The following is an 8,070-nucleotide window of genomic DNA, read 5'->3' on the forward strand; positions in this document are numbered from 1 at the left end:
TGAGCTTGTCTGTTGCTATTGGTCAGTTTGTGTCATGTGATACTGTGAAACGGCATTTGCTGTAGATTCTAAACCTTTGCCTATAAGCTAGTTCACACTTGCGAGTACGCAATCGCGGCGACAGTAATTGTGGGCAATTTGTCAAAGGTGACGGCCCCTAAGGCATAAACAAAGCACGTCTGGACATTGTCATGCAAATAAAGACAATGGTTGAGAGGAGACCTCTTTATCCACAATTCCTGTCAACGCGCATGCCTAGTCTAATCTCCAAGCAGTTTTAAAGACCTGGGTCAGTCTCACTGTTTCTCGCGTTATTTTAGAAAATACATTTACGTATTTCCTGAAGTGTACCCCTATATCTGGTGGTGGAAAGGACAAAAGATGCATTAGTAGAGCTTCTCATTTTCTACCTCTATCTCTCGTGAAGATAGAAGTAGAAAAGCAGAAAAGGTCACAAAAGATTTACAAAACGAGTCTGTTTGCAGATTACTGGCAGTCCTTCATAGAATGCTGGGACGGTGTTTTGATGATACCTGTTTGTTTGTTTGTTTGTTATTTTGTTCTTTACGCACCCTGCCGTTTTCTGACTGCTGTTGTGTTTTATTGGGTGCCATTTTCTCGGGAATTGAATCTATATGACCTATTACTTTACAATTGTTATTTATTGGACTTAACATGATAGGAATGTGATCCATGAGGTAAAAAAAAACATTCAAAAGACAACATAACACGCAAAACTGACGTAATACACTTCTCTGCTAATGACTTTCCTTTGAACTAATATGAATGAGAGTTTTTGTCGTTCGGTGGTCGCTCAACGATCGTCGCTTCAGGGGAAAGGGGTGTAGTGACAAAAGTGTAGAGTGCATATCTATACATTCTGTACCTTTTCATTGTGAATGCCTTCAGGTGTTTTGATCTGGTGGAATAAAAATGTGTTGAATTAAATCAGTGTTTTTATTCACAGTGGTTTACGTTGGATACTACATTATCACTAGTTATGGATTTTCCCGTACCGTTAAGTTAATATCTGCCCAGGCAATAATCATTGTGATTTGTGATTTTGTGATTTATTGAAATTGCAAACGATACAATACACGTGGGACACAGGCAGCTGTTGCTTGTGTCGTGGCCCACACACAAGACAGTGCAAAGCACATAGACCGCAAATAAATAAACAGTGGTTAATACAATCTAAAAAGCAGCGTAATAAATATACCTAACTATCACTTCGTATTGCTACTATCACTGGTCCATGCGGCTTCTGGCCGCCAGAATGTTATCAAGTCTGGGGCCGTTTCTTCTTCGTGCCTGATGCCTCGGCTGAGTGAGAAGGTGAGCCTTGCACGAGTTTTTAAAAGTGCTCAGACTGGGCGCTTCCTTCACTATCTGAGGCAACTGGTTCCAGAGTCTGGATGCGTGGGAAATTGTGGTATTTATATCTATCAAATTTGACTTTACATGATATCGAACACCAAATATTATAGCAGTAAATATCCAAGGGGCTGATAGGAGTTGGGACTCCCCCTACGTCATATCTTCGTAGTGGCCATACAAATAGGAACTTTTAGACCATTGTTTATTTCAGGCTCAATGGTCCATCTTGACAAACGCATACACATAGGCAAACACACCTAGAAAATATTGCTAAATATCTAAAGTTGGTTGTATACCTCAAGTAAGGCCCTCTTACCGAGGACGGACTAGTCGACAGTAGTGTCGCCAAAAAGGACTGGAAGGGAAGGCCTCCGAACGGAACAGCAGCTAAATGATATCATTCCTAGACCCTAACAGTCAAGAGACAAACGATTACATCAATTTCTGGCGCTTGGCGTCAAAGGTGTCCACACACATATGCAGAAAAATGTCACTATTGCTAGTGCTTCTCGGTTGAGGCAACAGAATTTTCAAACCGTCGTGGCAGGCAACCCGTAATCTAAGCCACTTCGTCTGTGCTTGCTTTTACCGAAATGTATGTTAAAGATACCACCATAAAGCAACCAGATAGTCGATCTGGGCTTCTTGGTGGTAAATCTACATTAAGTCAGTGTGAGAGAGCACTCTAGAAATGTAAAGAAGTATCAATATTTAAACTTTAACAAAAGGCGTCTTACGATTGTTCATCGTTACCAATTATCCCTAACTACCGTACAATGGTGCAGTGAACGATCATATGTTTGCTTGCGCACGATGGTCGCCCGTCTGCCCCCACCCTAGGCCTGTCCAACGTTGTACATGTCACCGACAAATCTTCGGAAATGTAGTTAATAGTTATGATGTTGCTGCTGTAAAAGGGTCGTGAGTCGTCGTCATTGAAAAAAAATCATTTCGAAATGGGAGCGAAATGAGCATCAAAACAGTTTGCAGCTCCGAGATCGCTACTTCGTATGACGTGTACGTGTCAAGTGATCTGATGACGTAAAAATATTATGCTGTAACGTAACGAATCAGGCTACCGGCTAAGGGGGATTCCCATTACGTCATAGTTTGTCGATGACTTGACTGTTCAATGGTGCATAGATGAAACCTGATCTGAGGGCAAGGTGTAAAGACCGGCGTAAACAGGTCTATTGTTTCTATTGTTTACAATACTACACCGGCTTCTTTCGCAGGTATATGTACAAGGCTAACGAGAGCCGTTTAATAAAGATTTCCACTGATTAGCTTCTTGTCATTGTCGGATGTTCACATTATTCTCTATTGACTATGCACAATACCGTATCTTTATAATTCACATTGTTATTCCTATTTCTAAGCTCCCAGCCGTTTCTATTTTTACAGATACTAAGGTAAAGTAGAAGGTTATTATATGCTCGATTGAATGCAGATTGGTCATCGGAATCTTCTATACGCTGGCTGTACATTAAAATCTACCCAGTTACAATCATCAATTTTCTAGACATATTCGCGGTAATACAGGAACGAGGTTTTATTATTCACCCATATATTTCCCAGTTGATGACGAAAAGTTTCCTATTTGTCATGCGCAGTCATAGGTCCTCCGGAATGGGTGATGCGGAAATTGCCGTCTGGAGCCTAAAGATTCATATCGGCGGAGGCGAACGCCCCTGAGCGGATATCTATGCCCCCGGAGAAAATGTCCAGGGGTTTGGGTGGGTGGGTCGCTTCAGACTCCATCGGCGGGCGGAGGCCTATAACTAACACCCGGGTGTGGTTACACGTTGCCTTATATAGTGTGAAGGTATCACCTGATTCCATCTGACCAATGGCTGCGCTTGACAAATAGTTTCCTATTTGTCATGCGCAGTCATAGGTCCTCCGGAATGGGTGATGCGGAAATTGCCGTCTTCCGCCAATGCTGTATCTGTCAGTCTACCTACCTTTTACTTTCATCACAACGTCACATATATCCCTTACTGACTCTATGCTATCCTTCTGCAACTGATATCTCATTCCCTCCCCTCACTCATCCTCTAATCTTCGCCCCTATTGCTCAAAGTACATATTGCCATCCCCTTTGATAAATTGATAAAGACTCATGTTCAATGTGCCTTAATCTCACTCGAATTACTTCAACAACTTCAGCAATAAGTTAACCTGGATATTGCTTTCTATTTTTCTTCCCATTCTCAATTCTCCATTATAACATCGAATATGTCTTAATCCAAAATTGAAGGGAGGGAATAAACATTACTGTTTCCCTTAAAGGTGAAGAAAAATAAGCGATGACGAAAATTTTTGGCTGATGACTATCGAACGTTGAATAAACTAAATCAAGTTAGTTAACACATCACTAATTACAGTATACTTATAAACGTGTACACGTACCCACAGCCAAATCAAAACATATATATATAACTATACATAAATACGCGTAAACGTACCTCAGTACATATGCGTACAATTATTGATGACAAAATATAGAATACCACAGGCAGATAAACAGACTTTTAATAAGTATGCCCAAGGAAGGACAAACTTGATGCGAATTTACAAACTCATCAAATATAATTATATGTTATCAAGCCCTTGAAAAGACTAGACCTCCCTCAGTAGCCGCATGGTGGTTTGTTCTGTTTCTCTTTGCTCAAGATGTTCCGTGCGTTCCATTAACGCTTGCATTTCCTGTTAAAACAATGCAAATAAAAGAAAACAAGAATACAAAACACCTCCTGTTATCATTACACATTATACAACAATGCACTTTTGCTAATCTAACGCCGGGCAAAAGGAATTACTGAAACTTTCTCGATAAAGCATTGCCAGTCTCTAAATACCGGAACAAAAACACAAAATCTCCTCACATAACACTCGGCCGAAACGTAAATAAAATAACACTGTGTCGAACAGGTAACACTTCACCTGGTGAAACGTCTTGCTAACAACGCTCATTCACAGCTGAATAAACGTTAATACTGAAAAAAAAGACACATAAAACATAAAAATTACTGCCTTAACGGGGACACATGCACACCGCAACAATAACACGTACCCCGTTCGACCAAGTGTCGAATCGGGAAATAATACAACACTCCCACTTGGCTTAATGCCTTACCGGGAACACATGTACACAACAACACATACCCTGTTCGACCAAGTGTCGAACCCGGAAAAAACACTCCCACTTCGCTTAATGCCTTACCGGGAACACATGTACACAACAACACATACCCTGTTCGACAAAGTGCCGAACCCGGGAAATAACACTCCCACTTGGCTTAATGCCTTACCGGGAACACATGTACACAACAACACATACCCTGTTCGACAAAGTGCCGAACCCGGGAAATAACACTCCCGCTTGGCTTAATTAATGCCTTACCGGGAACACATGTACACAACAACACATACCCTGTTCGACAAAGTGCCGAACCCGGGAAATAACACTCCCACTTGGCTTAATGCCTTACCGGGAACACATGTACACAACAACACATACCCTGTTCGACAAAGTGCCGAACCCGGGAAATAACACTCCCGCTTGGCTTAATGCCTTACCGGGAACACATGTACACAACAACACATACCCTGTTCGACAAAGTGCCGAACCCGGAAAATAACACTCCCGCTTGGCTTAATGCCTTACCGGGAACACATGCACACATTAACACATACACAAAATAACACATACTCACCTGCCAAAACCGGGACACACAACAGGGAAAATTACGAAATGCAGAAGTAAATAAACAACAACGAAAACATTCACAACGTAAAAGGGGAAAGCAAAACAACAATCAAATATTTTGTCAAAACATTAGAGAAACGCAATCACGACAAAAAAAAAAAAATATTACAGAGCTCAACAAGGCAATGATAATTTCGTCATAACTCATGTAAATCAAAACTAGAGAGGGCGACACGAAACTGTAGGGATCTCTTGTGAGAAAGCGTACACCTCAGTCTTTTCCACACTCCAAACCCTTGGAATATACCAACAAGGAAACCAAACTACCAGGTGTGCACAAAAACTGGCTACCACTAGGGTGAGACTGGCGTGATAGGGACGTCAGACACCTTGGGTTGCCTCGTCGCATGTCGATGGAAATGCCTGAGATAGAGCGGGCTCATGGGACGGTGAAGCTCTGGCATGATGCCTGCATGGCGCTTGGTAGCCGTTGGCAGGATCCCTTGGGTTGCCCGGGCGCATCATCGGTCGAGGGAACTGCCGGAGGTAGAACGGGCTCGTGGGACAGTGGAGCCTGCATAGCCAAAACACATTGAAGAGAACTGAGAGATGTGTCCCAAAACACAAGGTAACAAGACAACGGAAAACAATGTCAAATCCTTGCATGTCCTGAACCACACTGCCCGGGCCTCAAGGGACCACAACGTGCCGATAACATGACTATCCCGGGCCAGCCATACAACATCCAGCACCCATACAGAATCTCACAATCAATCGTGTAACGTCTGAAATAAATTCAACCGAAAACAAACAAAAGAAATCCTCGATAACGGGAAGTGTTTACCGCCTACTCTACCGGGAAATCGGGAATCTGAGTGAGGGCGCACGGCTCCACTGCTTGCCGGATGGCCAAGGTGACTCCTCGTTAAGGTCCCGCAGTGTGACGACCTGGTCTAACGCCTGAGCTGTCCCTCGCTGGACCAGACCACTCGTCGCCGCCGTCGGACCCGGGGCTGGTGCCTGATGTACCGGAGCCGCTATTACCTGACTGGAGCCGTTCGAGAGGCCAGGCTTGACATTGCTGTACCTCGCACACAAACACCTGAATAATAACAGACATGAGGAAGAAAAACAATGGCATTCCCACGTGCAGCCAGGTGTCGCATACCTGTAACCAGTTTGCAGGAACAGACTACACAAGGAAACAAAACGCCCGTAAAATGCAACGAACGAGTGCACGAAAAAATCGAATAGTCCTGGCCTCGTGGCAGTAGCTTCCCGAAGTTTAACCTGCTAAGTTCCTAAAATATCTACAAACAAACGTAGATTAGACATATCCTGCTATCCAAACATTCAGCGAGTGTCTACGAGTGAGCGGCGTCCACTGAAAAAAGAACGTAAATTAATTAGGCCACACGTGTTGGAGCACCTGGCCGCGTGTCAGCGTGGCTGGAAGAGAACAAAGGAGGACAAAGGAAATGACCAAATAGCACGAGAATATAACTCCGGCTGTCTCTAATCAAGCAAAATCTTGCGCAACTGTTGAACAACAAATAAAAAACCCACCAAAGACTAGAGTCTCTCGAACACAGCTTTTCAAAGATAGGATAAAGCAACACGTGGAGAAGCAAAAAAAAAAAAAAAAATCGACACAACTAGAAAATAAATGCTTAAACTTTCACCCCTACCAGTTCATATAACCACTAAGAAACCTATCCTTCCCCTTCGAAAAGAAGGGACAACGGAGAGCAAGCTGCCGTACAGACGTGCCCGAACGCCTTCGCGGCTTGCAGACAAATTTCCTCGGCTTCGCTTGCTGGACAATTTCTCCGGGTGGTTGATCTCGTAGACGAAGAGCTAGGGACTCCGTCGGCGGGCGGAGGCCTATAACTAACACCCGGGTGTGGTTACACGTTGCCTTATATAGTGTGAAGGTATCACCTGATTCCATCTGACCAATGGCTGCGCTTGACAAATAGGTTTGATAAAAGAGAAGGATAGTGGTCTGTTGGGGCAAGCGTACAACCGTGGTTTCGCACGCACAAGCAGTGTAGTGCACTGAGTTGGGCCACCCTGGCTAAATAAAACAGAAACAAACAATCCGAACAAAGTTATATATAATGTAACACGTGTCGCTTTTCGTTTTTCCCAGTTGACGGCCTGTGCTTCAACCTGCAGGCCGGGCCTGTGACCGGAGTAGGGGGAGGCTCGAGCCGAAGTGCCACCGTCTCTCGTGACACCGTCCCTCGTGACACCGTCGCTCGTGACACCGGAAATAGGAATGTTACATTACAGCAATGGGGGACGTAACACTTTGTATGGGGTCACTGGCCTTATGAATTCTTTTATTCAAAATGGTGTACCAACTTAGTCAATTGTTCGAATGTATTCTTTCACGTTTCAATGTTTGTACTCAAAGCGGAGTTATGAAAATACATATACGGAGATTATTTACTCTTTATTCTGACGTATAAATGTATTATAGTTTTCGATCTGTTTGTACAATTCTTCATCGTTTGCCCTTTTTTTTTTTACGTCACGGAAAGGAAACTCACCAGTCCCGTGTTTTCAAAAAGGCCGTATCACAGAAACAATATGTTTTTTTTTAAATCTATTTGGTTGCTAATCGGACGATATGCTAAAGAGGACTGTTTTCATAAGCTATACACGAAAAAATCACAAGGGTGAGGTATCTCTTATTTGATTTATGTACTTGTCGTCGAGTAGGGATAGGATAGGAATGTTTCATTAACCCTATCCAGACCCTATGGCTAAAAGTGCCCGTGCCAACTTTGACATCGTATTACTGCCAAACGATGTATGCTAGGACTCCCAAACTTTGTGGCTTTTCCTAAAGTTTTCTTGGGAACAATTTTATAATAATGGTTTAAGTTTATAATTTTTCATGTTGCCATGGCAACAGGTTTCTGACCAAAAAAGCCCAGTCTGGATCGGGTTAAAGCGATGGGGGACGTAAAGCT

The sequence above is a fragment of the Branchiostoma lanceolatum genome, chromosome 7 (genome assembly GCF_035083965.1).
Source record: "Branchiostoma lanceolatum isolate klBraLanc5 chromosome 7, klBraLanc5.hap2, whole genome shotgun sequence".
In the NCBI taxonomy this organism is placed as follows: Eukaryota; Metazoa; Chordata; class Leptocardii; order Amphioxiformes; family Branchiostomatidae; genus Branchiostoma; species Branchiostoma lanceolatum.